Source organism: Chelonia mydas, chromosome 11, assembly GCF_015237465.2.
Source record: "Chelonia mydas isolate rCheMyd1 chromosome 11, rCheMyd1.pri.v2, whole genome shotgun sequence".
Lineage (NCBI taxonomy): Eukaryota > Metazoa > Chordata > Testudines > Cheloniidae > Chelonia > Chelonia mydas.
The window spans coordinates 6677823-6693440 of record NC_051251.2 but is presented as its reverse complement, the minus strand read 5'-3'; the positions used below and the strand labels follow the sequence as shown (position 1 = coordinate 6693440).

The following is a 15618-nucleotide window of genomic DNA, read 5'->3' as shown; positions in this document are numbered from 1 at the left end:
GAATCAAGTCCATTGCTTGGAAGTAAGTTATGGGAAACCCTTCATAAAGCGAATACATTATTTTATGAAAAACGAGGAAGAATGAATGAGTCTTGAAAAGCCACCTGGAATTATGTGAGCTGGTTGATTGCATGCAGTGGAGAGATTTGAAAGGTACCCTTAATGGAGGGTACATTTTGAAGTTTTAGGTGCACTTTAAAGTTTGCTTTTAGATTAGCTGAATGGAATTCTAATATAAAAGAGCATCCCGTTGAAAACACACTTTCCCTGCAGAAAGTCAAGTGCAATCTTTGAAGTTCTAAGACTACTATATAAAAAGAGCACAACATATTGATTTAACAGCCAAGAATTGCCCACTAGGAGATAGAGTTTTAGGGGCATTGTGAAATTGCAACATCAAACTGATGCTCAAAGCTGTTATACATGGGAAATGATAGTCCTTGCTAGAGGTAATATGGATCCGGTTTGTTTGATCAAGGGGCTGTACCTAATGTATGTTTCTTTTTTTTTTTTCAGCATATGTCTCTTTCTCTTCTTTGTCTTCATGTCCAGTTTAAAATTCCAGATGCTTCTAGTTGCAAACCTGAATGGAAGGAAACATGAATTGTGGATCTTTGATCCACATTTATGGCTTACTCCCTAAAAGTTAAAAGAAAAGGAGTACTTGTGGCACTTTAGAGACTAACCAATTTATTTGAGCATAAGCTTTCGTGAGCTACAGCTCACTTCATCGGATGCATACTGTGGAAACTGCAGAAGACATCATATACACAGAGACCATGAAACATTTTTCATTGTTTCATGGTCTCTGTGTATATAATGTCTTCTGCTGTTTCCACAGTATGCATCCGATGAAGTGAGCTGTAGCTCACGAAAGCTTATGCTCAAATAAATTGGTTAGTCTCTAAGGTGCCACAAGTACTCCTTTTCTTTTTGTGAATACAGACTAACACGGCTGTTACTCTGAAACCTGTCCCTAAAAGTTGGCTTGACATTTGCCCTATGCAATGTCTCAACAAGTTGGAAGAAGTTGTGATTGACTTTTGCTATGGTTTAGGTGGCTTTGGGCAAAGTACGGACTTATTGCTCTTAAACTGGCCTTATTGCTTTTCCTATGTAGTACTAGAATGTGCACAGTCTTCCAAATAAATTCTGTTTTTCTTAAGTATCTGAAAGGGACTAAGGAGAAATGAAATAAGCATATGTCTGTTTAAAATGTGTGGGGTCTAGTTTCTTCTTAGTGGCTACAGATAGCTCTCATTCATATTAAAGTAACCCATGGCTGCATACCAAGCAGAGAATAAAGCCAAGATTAATATGGGTTACCACTGGGAGACATAAGGAGAAACCGATGAAAGGAGAACTGAAGCTGACTATCAGGAGACTATCCCCAGGAGTGAGGAAGGGAAGCGGGGTGAGGCCTATAACTTTTTTGGCATTATTGCTGTTTTGTTTTGATATTACACCCAAAGGCCTCAATCAGGATCAGGACCCAATTGTATTTGAATGTACCTTTTGGCAAGGGTCAACTAAACAGAATGGGGGAAGTGTGGAAGAGACAGGAATCTTGCTCATAAAGGGCTATCCATTACCTAGGTGCTAAGGTTATGAGTGCACTATAACCACCTAGCTAGATAAGTAGGCACGTGTTCCACTACCAACCTTTTAGAGCCACTCTCCTTCCTGCAAGAGTGAGATTCTGAAGAGTATGAAGGAAACTTAAGGGTTTCTGAGTCCGTGGGGAAGGGGGAGTTATGATAGATCGGGAGATATGTGTATGTCAGATTATGAATCCCATTTTGTTTTGTGAATGCCATGTTGTATCTTCCAATTTGAATGTAAACCTCAGTGTGGCTTTGAGCATTGTCCATTTGTAGACTTGTAGAAGCTTGACGCCTCTTGGAGAGTCTACATCAGGAAGCGAGGACATAGCACTCAAAGGCCATCAATGTTAAATGGCTCTACCCTAGTGGAATAATGGGTTTGCTACCAGCAGGGCCTCTGACTTTGAACAACTCTTTACCCAAAAATCAATGGAGGGTGGAGGTTACCTGGAAATTCCTCTGTGCAGGGGGACAGTTCCACTGCCGGAAGTCTGGAGGGGCTGCCCTGGACTAAGGACTTTGGACCAAACCCAAGGGTGGGTGTTGAGGTCAGACTGAGAGGAATGATGTTAACACATTTGTTGTATTCTTAAAATCTGTAACTGTAATGCTTTTTTGAAAGCAAAATTGTTTGTGGTTAAGAAATTCCTTTGCTAAACCTGGTGCTTTGATTTACTGCCATGTTGTACCTGAAGGGCGTTAGGAAATTTGCACTCCAACATCCAGACTGACTCTGGGAGGGAATGGTATAAGCAACATGGGGCTTGGGGGTAGCTGCAGCACTGGTTCCAGGGACTAGGTAGCTGGGGAGTGGGGTCCCATGGCTTAAGAAGGGGTGCAGACACAGAGTGTGCACCTGAGAGTACACCTGAGTAATGCAGAGCTAGGAACAGTAATCCATCACTACTTAGACCCGGTGTTGGGGGTGGGAGCTTAGAAGAATGTGAAGTTGAGCAGTTGTATCCAAGCCCAGCAGAGTGGTTTTCATGCAGAAAGTAGGAGTGGACCAGCTTGTGAGAGAAGAAATGGAGGGATGGACAAGCTGGGCCTGGGGAGGGAAGGCAGCAATACTGTGGTCAATGTTCTCTGGAGGTTGGCCATGGGGAAGCAGATGTAATTTACACTCAGGGTTCCTCTGGAGACTACTCCAGAGCTGAAAGTCTGCCACGTGCGCTGGCCCTCCCTGCTTTAGGTCAGCTCCAGGGCCCTTATTAGAGAAGTAGGAGTTGCAGATGGCTCTTACAGTGCCACTCTGCCTTCCAAGTGGACTTTCATGGTTCCCTCTAGCTTCTTCCAGGGGAGTGAATCAAAGCCACTAGCTGAGAAATAGCATTTCCTGGCTATTTGTCCCCATCTGCCCAGATTTGGGCCTGTAAACAACATTTTGAACATGCACCAAGAACAAGGAGCATGATGTTGCCTGAACAGTAAATCTGTGAGAGCCACTCAGAATGAGTTGTCTCTTTTTTTTCTCTCTCTTATTACTGTTGTGAAGCACACAGGTTTTGGAGAATAAATAAATGATCTTCACGGTTGAGATACAGTTAAACAAATTTCATTCTGTCTAAGCTGTGGCAGCAAGATAAATAATCTAGAGAGACATGCAATAGAGGAGTCGGTTTCACGGTTTGCAGGAAGTTTGGGGTGCATAATAAAGCCTTAAGAACGAGTCAAACAGTAAGATTTTTGTAGCAGCTCTTTAAAAAAAAATGAATATAGCCTCTTCTCTTCTGCTCAGTTATTTCTACATCAGGCTGTTTAATGCTCACCGTGGATATAGCAGAAGTTCTGGCAAAATCCTGACATTTTAAGGGAAATTGGTCTGAGTGGTCTGTCACTGAGGGGAGCCGCTATATGTAGAAGTGTGTCCTGTCCATTCCAAGGTGATACAAGTAATGAATAAGGTTGATAAGATTTGGAAAGAAACACAGGACTGGAATGGAGCTCCTGGGTCCTTGCGTCCAGTCCCTTCCTGTCACAGGAAACCATGCCATTGTCAGGAACCAGGAGCTGTCATTCCCTCTGCTGAGCCTGGGGCTAGCCCGTTAATGAGCCCAGCTGGGCTGCCGCAGAATCGCCTGATTGGCCAGCTCACCCGATTGGCTGAAAGGAGCCAGCAGGTCTGCCTTTAAGCTCAGCGGCAGCGGCAGATTGCCAGTTGCTCAACACTTTTATGCCTGCAGCTGCAATCTCTCCTGTGCCTGCTTTGTTCCCAGCCATATTCGTGTCCTGCTCCCTTGTCCGGCTTCTAACTCTGGCTCTGACCCTTGGCTCTGATGCCTGGTTCCTGCCTCTAACCATTAGGTCAGGCTGCCCACGTACCTGTTCCTGACAGTCATACAATCCTTTTCGTAAACTTATCAAACTCCATCTTAAAGTCTATTAGGTTTCTTGTCCCTGAAACTCTTACTGGGAGGCTGTCCCAGAATCTCACTCCTCTGATGATTAGAAACCTTCTTCTGATTTCCAGCCTGAATTTCTTCCTGGCCTATTTATTCTTGAAAGTCGGCTACAAAGGATTGTAGTGCAGCTGGGCTCAAACTTCAAAATGTGTATCTGGATTTTAAACACTGCTGCGTGCAGGGTGTCCCATCTCCCTACTATATCTGGTTGAAATTGTTTTGAGTGAAACATTTTCCTGCCCAAAAGATGGGCTTTGTCATAAAAGGTATCTTTTTCACTGCATGAAAAATTATGTTTTTTGGTGGGAAACTTTGAAATGAAAGGCAAATTTTCCATTTTGAATTGCATGTTCAGTTTTCAAAAAACAAATTTAAATGAAATTTTCATTGCAAATTTAAATGAAATGTTTTAGTTTGAAATTTCCCACAAAAAATCAAAATATATTTTTTTTCATATTTTTTTATGGGGGTAAAAGGTTTTTTCAACCAGCTTTGCTGGTCAGTAAACTCCTAGGACATGAAGTAATCATAACATATACATGCATTATCTGTATTTTATTAGTTTGTGTCGGGGTGTCTCTGTTTCTCAGCTGTAAAATGTGAGTAATGGTAGGGGTAGTATCAGAATAAACAGGTTATTGATTTAGAGGTTCCCAGATACTTCAGTAATGCAGGCCGTGCGAGTATCTAGAGAGACAGAAGCAAAGCCTTCTGGGAACGTTCTCAAGAACCGTCTGTAGTGGGGTTCTGAGAATTTGCATTCATGCTGCATATTGTTTTCAGTAGTGTGTGTCATCTGTTTGTTTAGCTACACTGTAAAGAAACACCTCCTTAATTATATGTTTCTGTGTTGATGCCAGTTGCTTTCAAGTGTATATTAATACTATTGTACTGATACCTGTGATTTTTGAGTGTACATCAGATCATTGTATTGATACCAGATGTTCTTCAGTGTGTGTTAATACCATTTATTGCTAGCTGATGAATTCAAGTGTATTTTAATACCCATGTATTGACTGATACTCGATGAACTGAACTTCTTCAGAGATCTAACATGGAAAGTATAAAATAACCCTTTTGTTTAACATAAAGCCCAATGTAATTGCAGAATCCTTGAAAGGATATCCTATAATAAATTACATTTCCTCTTCGTTGGTCAGATTATCTAACAAAGTTCCTTTTCTTCTCCTCTTTGTGACTCTCTGAAGTGTACCTACTCAGATCGTTTTCAGACTCATTCCTGAAAGCAATTACTTCATCCTGACATGTTCTGAAAATGTTGTGTGCGTCTGATTTTTTTCACTCTAAGTCAGATGTCGTTTGCTGGCCCACTTCACGGGTCCCTTCTCTCACCGACGCTTATGAGAGTAATGAATGAAAGAGTTCTCTGAGCTAGATGTCTCATCTCAGGAGAAGGGCTTGTTAAGGAGCTATTGATTCCCCCCCACCCTTCAGCTCATTTCCTGTGTTTCAATGGAAAGTATTGATAACCAACATATAAGGTTCTCGTGAGGTTCCTGGTTTTTAAATCCTTGCTTTGTTGTGACTTAAGGTAAAATTTTACTTTATGAAATTGAAGGACGAAATGAGAGATTAAAATAAATCTCCAAGGTAAGAAAATACTCAGGGGAAGGAAACTCTCCAACTAGACAGTGTAAAGAAAAGCTTAATTAAAGTGACTGGCACGGTACTTGAAAATATAACAGTACTTTTCACTAGCATCATGCCTTTCGCCTAAGGTACTTTAAAAGTATTTATTAATATAAGTCTTGGGCTGCCTGACCATACCAAGATAATAAGATCCACTGGCTAGAAGTTTGAAGCTAGACAAATTTAGGCTGGAAATAAGGCTCATTTTTAACAGTGAAGGTAATTAACCATTGGAACAACCTACACAAGATTGTGGTGAATTCCCCATCACTGTCCATTTTTAAATCAAGACTGGATATTTATTGAACAGATCTGCTGCAGTTCAAATAGGAATTAATTCAGGGAAGTGCTGTGTCCTGTGTTGCACAGGAGGTCAGACTAGATCATCACCGTGGTCCCTTTTGGCCTTATCTATGATGGGTGATGTTGCCTTTACCATGCTCCCAGTCAGAGGCAGATTAGCCACTGGGCCAACAGGGCCCTGGCCGATTGGGGGGCCCAGAAAAATGTGTGCCCCTTATCCTGACCCCGGTGTCCCCACCCTCCCGGTGCTCCTGTTGGGGAGTGGGGTCGGGGTGTGGGGGCTTGCCCCGCTCCACCCACCAGTCTGGTGCTCCTGCAGGTGGAAGGGGTAGGGAGGGGCCCCCACTTGCTCTGGCCCGAGGGCCCAGAACACCCTAATCCACCTCTGCTCCCAGTCCTTGCTGGACAAAAGAGAATGAGAATGAGGATTTGGGAATCAGATCTTTCTCTCTCATGGCAAGGCAGGGCTCTGTACGCAACACCACCAGGCCAGAATTTAAGCAGTGCTTTAAGACTAGACATATATTTCAAGTAGCAAGTGTTAAGCACTGATATAAAGTGCTGTGTGCAAAGCAGCCAGTTGAAATGCTCTGCAAGAAGTTGTATTGGTCCTACAAACCCCAGGAACAGTGATGAATATTATTGAGCACCATCTATAGGCACCTTTCTCAGTTAACTAATTAGTTACATATGTACAGACATCTCTGTTTCATCGAGAGCTCCTGTTACAGCGAGTAATAACCTACTGAGTTCCTGGCTCCCCCAACACACAACTATCAAGATTGTTTTGAAACTAAAAGTCCTTTACTCCCCCACTCACCTGGTGGCTCCCATCCTATTCCCATTTCCTGATATAGATGTTCAGATTGGAACAAAAAAACCCATCTGATTTAGTATTTACAGTCTGATGGCCATACGTTTGCCTCCGCTTAAAAGGATTGCCTCACCATGGGAGTAGAGGAAAGCATTCATTAACAATAGCAGGATGACTTGAATTTGCACCTGGCTTTGAGCATTTGTATTTAATGTAAAGCACTGGAATGCCTGAATGCTGAGGCTGAATGCCTTTCTAATGGACCAATAAAAGAGGAAGCCCCTCCTTTTTGTATGCAGACATTTGTGTACCACAGTGAGAGCTTGAGGGCCTAGCGCTCTGGTTTTTGCATCATTACTTGACTGTCAGCTTCTCTAATATGTATTTCAGTGATATGGTTAGGGTTCCCAAGTCTGTATTATTTAAAAACGGGACACTCCAGCAGAAGTGCCAGAACCTCCCACACCCTGCATTGTCCTTCCCGGAGGCCCCGCTTCTGTCCCGTCTCTTCACCTAACGCCCCTCCCCTACCCGCCTCCTCCTTTGAGGCCCCATCACCGCTCACTCGTCTTCCTCCTCCCCTCATCGCTCGCTGCTCTTCCTCTCTTCCCCCCTGCCCACCAGGGTTGTGAGGGACTTGCCTGCAGAGCTGGGGCTGGGAGCTTCAGCTTTCCAATGCAGGTATGAGGCAGCTTTGGCTGAGTAGGGCTGGTGCAGGTGATGACCTGGTTCCTCCCCTCACCATCTCTGCCTGAAGTAACTGGACTTCGGGTGTCCGGTCCCCTTTCCAAACGGACTTTCCAGTCAAAAACCGGTCATCTGGTCACCCTAGGTATGCTTGATTTTCAAGGTCTTCCGCTTAAGTCTTTTTATTTTGGTTAATACAGGGAATAAACATTTGATTGGAACTAATTGATCAAACATGTGTTAGGAAAAAAGATGCACAGATATCCACTGGGACACGACAGTAGGTCCTCTTAAGCTATCTCGTGGTCTGAGAAAATAGTTTCTTGCTGCTGCTCTGGTATCAAAAAGGTCGATTTGGTCAGTGTGGGAAGTACAATTATTGAAACATTGACTGAATTATGGGACGTTAAAAGCTTTTCAGTAGTGTTTTTGTAGGAAGGGACTGAGTGAAATCACACACAGATTTTGATTTATCCATTATGTTCTTAAGACAAAAGCCTAGAAAACCATACGACTAAATCATCAGTTGGTGTAAATGGACTTCAGTGAAGCTTCACCAATTTACACCAACTCAGAATCTAGCCCATACCATTCAATGCATTGGCAGCAGAACTATTCCCATTTTGAATGATGTTCTAACTAGAGTTGCTCAAAACTCTCTTGCACAGAAATCTTTTCCCCCCCATTTTTTTTAAAAAATAATCAAATTTCAAAATGTTGATAAAACTTGAAAATTCATAAAATTTGGATGATCCTTACTGGGAAACAGCCTAGGTTTCCTTCTTCCCCCCTTCTTCCACAAGTAGCAACATATATATGCATAAAGATTAACTGTCTTCTGATAAAATTTCAGTAAAAAGATATTGAAAAAGATAAGCAATGCCATAAGACAAACCTGTGGTAGTCTTGTGAGATACACAGGTGTTGTGTCTGAGGTTGGAGTGTGAACTTTTTCTTGCTCCCACCAAAATGTGCAAAGCTGCATTGACTGAAAATGGATTTTTTTCACCATTTTACAAAACATTGGGGAAAATCGAATCTAACTGTCCATGCCCTTTCAACATTATTTTGCAGCTCCAAATAGAAATGCCGTTAAACTATAAAACAGGGAAATAATGTAAGATACTGAAGTCAAATATTCATTTGAAGTCACCGTTGTGTGGAATAACTAACATCTCTCTGGTGTCCTGTTGCTGGATCAGGCTGGCAAATTATCATCAGAGAGATGGCTATTTAAACTCAGTTTGATGAAGCTAAATATGAGGAGGGTTCCAAGCATTGCCCAACAGTGCTAGACATAAACACATTCACTGCATTGTTAATCCCACTAATTGAATAGAAAGCATGCAAGCCTCCATGAGAGTTATGCAAAAGTACAGCCTGAAGTGTATGATTAATGTTGGCAATAGCAATGGAAAGAGCTGTTGCAGTCTATTGGCTAATGTTAATCTTGTCAAGGTTTTAGGGAAATATTTCTTTTTTGATGTGATGAAGTTATGTATAATTGTTATAGTTTTTTGACGATAAAGAGTGGGATGACAAGAAGAAACGAATTAGTTGCTGACTTGTGGCTATTCCTCTATTTTACAGCTTTAGTTTTGCAGTAAGTTCCTCCCAGTATTATTGTTACTAACAACAATTATAACATTTTATAACATCCTTCACCCCAAAGTGTTCTCCAGACTTAACTGATACTTAAAACTATCCATGGGGATCATTTCACCTATCCATGAAAGGCAGCCACGGGGGGTGGGCGACCATAACTTTTGTCTGAAAATATAGTGACAATACACAAAAGCTTAGCATAGGAACTAAAGTGCTGTATCAGTTTGAGGTTGTAGGAGGAATTTAGGTAGACTGTGGTTTGGACAAGGCAGTAGAATGTAGAACTCTTTCCTAGAAGTTTTCCTTTTATCCTCCTTCCATTCTTATTAGAGTGTCTTCTTCCTAGTTTGCCATTATCTTTGGTTGCAGTGCTGTTGAAGCCTTGTTGGTCCCGGTTGGTCAGGAAGTCATCTAGTCCAACCCCCTGCTCAAAGCAGGACCAACCCCAACTAAATCATCCCAGCCAGGGCTTTGTCAAGCTGGGCCTTAAAAACCTCTAAGGATGGAGATCCCACCACCTCCCTAGGGAACCCATTCCAGTGCTTCGCCACCCTCCTAGTGAAATAGTGTTTCCTAATATCCAACGTAGACCTCCCCCACTGCAACTTGAGACCATTGGTCCTTGTTCTGTCATCTGCCACCACTGAGAAGAGCCTAGCTCCATCCTCTTTGGAACCCGCCTTCAGGTAGTTGAAGGATGCTAACAAATCCCCCCTCACTCTTCTCTTCTGCAGACTAAATAACCCCAGTTCTCTCAGCCTCTCCTCGTAAGTCATGTGCCCCAGCCCCCTGATAATTTTTGTTGCCCTCCGCTGGACTCTCTCCAGTTTGTCCACATCCTTTCTGTAGTGTGGGGCCCAAAACTGGACGCAATGCTCCAGATGTGGCCTCACCAGTGCCGAATAGAGGGGAATAATCACTTCCCTCGATCTGCTGACAATGCGCCTACTAATGCAGCCCAATATACTGTTGGCCTTCTTGACAACATTGGACCAACTTCCGTTGGTGGAAGAGAAATGCTGTTGAGCTACACAGAGCTTTTCTTTCCCAGACCTGAGTGCACTCAGGGTGTCACAGATAAGTACAAGGTGTAACACATTGTTTAGCATCAGTCATTAACACATATGGTAAGAGACAATTCAAAGTGAATGGCTTATAAAAACAATGTGTAACCCACTAACCTGCCCACAAACGCTTTTTGTGCTATGACTGGAAAGATGTTAACTGGCCACTTCACTTTGAGTATCTTTAGACACGTGTCTGTCTCTAAGTTTTACACCCAGTGACCAAACTGGCAGCACCCAGTGAAAAATAATCATGACTATTAAGTGATCTTTGGAATTTCCATCCCATAGACAATACTGACATTTCAACATAGGAAATGAGATGACAAATTGAAATTTCTAAATTTTAAATGGAAAAGAAATTTTGGAAAAAATCTTATTTGGAATTGTCAGAATGTTTCATTTTGACATTCCTGTAATCAAAATGTTTTAAGAACATAAGAACAGCCATACTGGGTCAGACCAAAGGTCCATCCAGCCCAGTATCCTGTCTACCAACCGTGGCCAATGCCAGTTGCCCCAGAGGGAGTGAAACTAACAGGTAATGATCAAGTGATCTCTTTCCTGCCATCCATCTCCACCCTCTGACAAACAGAGGCTAGGGACACCATTCCTTACCCATCCTGGTTAATAGCTATTAATGGACTTAACCTCCATGAATTTATCCAGTTCTCTTTTAAACCCTGTTATAGCCCTAGCCTTCACAACCTCCTCAGGCAAGGAGTTCCACAGATTGACTGTGTGCAGAGTGAAGAAGAACTTCTTTTTATTTGTTTTAAACCTGCTACCCATTAATTTCATTTGGTGGCCCCTAGTTCTTATATTATGGGAACAAGTAAATAACTTTTCCTTATTCAGTTTCTCCACACCACTCATGATTTTATGTACCTCTATCATATCCCCCCTTAGTCTCCTCTTTTCCAAGCTGAAAAGTCCTAGCCTCTTTAATCTCTTCTCATATGGGACCTGTTCCAACCCCCTAATTATTTTAGTTGCCCTTTTCTGAACCTTTTCTAATGCCAGTATATCTTTTTTGAGATGAGGGGACCACATCTGAATGCAGGCAAGATGTGGGCGTACCATGGATTTATATAAGGGCAATAAGATATTCTCCGTCTTATTCTCTATCCCTTTTTTAATGATTCCTAACATCCCGTTCGCTTTTTTGACTGACACTGCACACTGCATGGACATCTTCAGAGAACTATCCACAAGGACTCCAAGATCTTTCTCCTGATTAGTCGTAGCTAAATTAGCCCCCATCATATTGTATGTATAGATGGGGTTATTTTTTCCAATGTGCATTACTTTACATGATCCACATTAAATTTCATTTGTCATTTTGTTGCCCAATGACTTCGTTTTGTGAGATCGTTTTGCAGTTCTTCACAGTCTGCTTTGGTCTTAACTATCTTGAGCAGTTTAGTATCATCTGCAAACTTTGCCACATCCTTGTTTACCCCTTTCTCCAGATCATTTATGAATAAGTTGAATAGGATTGGTCCTAGGACTGACCGTTGGGGAACACCACTAGTTACCCCCTCCATTCTGAAAATTTACCATTTATTCCTACCCTTTGTTCCCTGTCTTTTAACGGGTTCTCAATCCATGAAAGGATCTTCCCTCTTATCGCATGACAACTTAATATACATAAGAGCCTTTGGTGAGGGACCATGTCAAAGGCTTTATGGAAATCAAAGTACACTATGTCCACTGGATCCCCCTTGTCCACATGTTTGTTGACCCCCTCAAAGAATAGATTAATAAGACATGATCTCCCTTTACAGAAACCATGTTGACTTTTGCGCAACAATTTATGTTCTTCTATGTTTCTGACAATTTTATTCTTTACTATTGTTTCAACTAATTTGCCCGGTACTGACGTTAGACTTACCAGTCTGTAATTGCCAGGATCACCTCTGGACCCCTTTTTAAATATTGGCGTTACATTAGCTATCTTCCAGTCATTTGGTACAGAAGCTGACTTAAAACCGTAGTTAATAGTTCTGCAATTTCACATTGGAGTGCTTTCAGAACTCTTTGGTGAATGCCATGTGGTCCCGGTGACTTGTTCCTGTTAAGTTTCTCAATTAATTCCAAAACCTCCTCTAGTGACACTTCAATCTGTGACAATTCCTCAGATTTATCACCTACAAAAGACTGCTCAGGTTGGGAATCTCCATAACATCCTCAGCTGTGAAGACTGAAGCAAAGAATTCATTTAGTTTCTCCGCGATGGCTCAATCATCTTTAAGTGCTCCTTTTGTATCTCGATTGTCCAGGGGCCCCACTGGTTGTTTAGCAGGCTTCCTGCTTCTGATGTACTTAAAAAACATTTTGTTATTACCTTTTGAGATTTTGGCTAGCTGTTCTTCAAACTCCTTTTTGACTTTTCTGATTACATTTTTACATTTAATTTGGCAGTGTTTATGCTCCTTTCTATTTACCTCTTGGGTTCTATTTACCTCACTTGTTTCATTTTGTTAAATTGACATGAAATGCTTCATTTTGAACCAGATCAACATTAAACAACATTTGTCTTGCATTATGGGAGTTGTATGTCTCTTATGGGCCAGGTGTATTATGGGAGATACAGTCCAGCCAGAAAGCCTAATGCCCTCATTCTCCCACTAAAACAATGCGCTTAAAAAGGAAATACAGTTTAATATCTTGTTTGCTGATTCAAAATTGAACATTTGTGGTCAGTCCAATAAAATGAAATATTCCAATTTGGGTCCAATTGAGCAAAATAAAATATTTCATTTGGATTTTCCAGATGAAAAATTGATTTTGGGGGGGAGGGGCAATCTACCTAAGGCTATTTACAGTGTTATCAGCATTTATGCCTTTATTTGCAATGCAGCTAACGAGAGAGATTACGCATGTAATGGAGCATATCCGATGCACATGTCCTTCCCGCTTGAGCAGATTATGCAATACAATGATGGGTTAGGGTGGAGTGCACTGCATTACTCTATCCTCCTCCTCCTTGATTGCTTCATATCTGTGCTTATGCACAGAATTGGTCAGTTCTCAGTAATGTGGGGAAGAGAAGTCACTAAGACGCCGTATTGCTGAAGCACAATCCGCACTCTCAATAAATTACACATGTAATTCTTAACAAGGGGACCTGGAGTTCGTTACCGAGTGCTGGACAGTCACACATCTCAGTGCATTTCCTTCCCCTTACTGTCCACCTCTTCTACAGGGAAATTTCCCTCATCTGCAAGTGTCCTCCAGTCCTTGTTGGAAAATAGAGAGGTTTAGACGATACCAATACCAATGAAACTCCTAAAACTGTTGTGGTGTTTTCTTTCCAGTGAGACTAAAGGGTTCATATTCATTGTCATGATAGATCATAGTGTCTGCAGAGAACTGTTCAGATCCATCATGCCAGGAGAAGGCATTGATGCAATTTTGACGATTCCATGGAAATACTATAGCATCACATTGAATGGAAGGATTGCTTAGATTCAGTGCAGTCTTATCAGGGTTGTATAGTGCTTTTCACGTCATGGAACCTTTCAGTCTATCACGTGGTGTTTTGTGGATGGATATAGGTCAGTGGTGGACAACCTGTGGCCTACGGGCCTCATACGGCCCGTCAGGGTAATATGCTGGCGGGCTGCCAGACAGTTTGTTTACATTGGTTCACCATTCCCAGTCAATGGGAGCTGCGGGAAGCAGTAGCCGGCACATCCTTTTGGCCTGCGCCACTTCCCACAGCTCCCATTGGCCAGGAACGGGGAACCGTGGCCACTGGGAGCTGCGGGTGGCTGTGCCACTGTAAACAAACTGTCTTGCCCCCTGCCAGTGGATTACCCTGGTGGGCCGCAGGTTGCCCACCACTGATATAGGTAGAGGTGACAGATTCCTAGTGCGGGGCTTGATTTTAGTCATTGACCTCTAAAACCCTAACACCACCATTCAGCTCCCCAAACTGAACAACCCCATTCAATTAAAGTCTAATTCACTGAAACTTGAAGACATCTGAAGTTCATTTATATCCCTAGGACTGGTATAGGTACTCCATAATCAAAGCCTCTTTCAAGCTAGAAAATCTGACAAGACGACCAGCGTTTTACTCCCTGTGCTCCAGCTTTGTCATATGTGAACAGGCAGTTCACACTTTGCTTGAAATCCATGTTCAACAGAATGTTTCAGAAGTCCCCCGTGAGATATTCAGATGCCGGTCTGTTCTGTGTGATGGTTGTCACTTCTTATAGCTCACGCACGAGCTTTCCCACACTAATAGGATTGTTTACAAGGAAGAAAGGCGTTGTTTTTTTATGGGAGTGTCATTTTGACACTTACAACTTTGATTTGATCACTTTTGCATTCATTTAGATCCCTTGGAGAAGCTACTTGGTATTTTGAATCAAGTTTCTTCTTGTTGGTTGTTCCCTGTCTCCATTTGCTTGGGTGTAATGGCAGATCACAGAGATGACATAGGCAAAATCTGCAAGGTAGACAAATGCTTCTGCACCTGCGCTTCCTTAGTTCAAGGCTGTAATAATGTAAATTGCAAACATCTGTGTTGTGGGACACTGCACATTCATAATCTCGTTTTCAGCTTGGTTCATCAGTTGGTCTTTGGCAGGAAAAACAGAAGAAGCTACATCCTAAAATAGCTCCTCTGGAAGATAGTTAACCTCAAGTCTGCCTGGACTGTGCCAGCGCTTCTCCTTCTGTTCACAATTCAAACCCACCCCATTACCTGCCTAATAAAGTGAGAGAGCAGATAATCATCTGCATCATTACAGGAGCCTGCTTCTGTAGATCTGTAAATAAGTTGCTGTTTGCTGCCCTGCATGTGTGTCAAGTGATACGGAGACCAAATCCTGAGCCTGATGTCTTTTTAACGCGTGAGCTTGGATGAGCTGACATGTCTTCTAATTGAACTTTCTTCTGTCTTTCCACACGCAGACATAGCTAAGACGTTCAGTTTGAGTGTTACAGCAATTTTGCCAAAGACTAATTTAAGAGGCAGCATACCAGATCTTCAGCTGATGTAAATCAGCATAGCTCTGTTGACTTTAATGGAGCTATTCCAATTTACCCCAGCCCAACATCTGGCCCAATGTTATTTTAGTAATGTCTCTAGTGCATTCAACACCTTTGCACTCAGAGGGCCAAATTCAGCCTTTATGTTCAAAGGAATGAATGCAGCAAATTACGTGGGTTCAACTCCATTCACATCAGCGTAGCTGGGCTCATTTACACCAGGGTTGAATAGGGTTCAGATTCTCCTATCTATCCAGGCAACCCATTAAATGCACTTAAAAAAATATCAAAGAGACAGCCTGTTCATTCTCAAAACATAGTTCTCTCACACAGTTCATTCTCAGAATAGTTAAATAAGTATTAGCGCTGGCCAGAAAACTTGAGTGTTGTGAAAATATTTGGAGGTTTTGAAATTTTGTTGTAAAGTGGAATGAAAATGAGACCTTTCCGGAGTGGAGAAGCAAACAGAAAGACACCCCACTACA

General features: G+C 42.2%; 1 protein-coding gene across 2 annotated transcripts in view; it reads left to right on the top strand.

Moving 5' to 3' along the window:
- The window catches only part of CNTNAP5 (contactin associated protein family member 5), a 424927-nt gene that overhangs the window by 182042 nt on the left and 227267 nt on the right, over positions 1–15618 (top strand). The window lies entirely within an intron of this gene.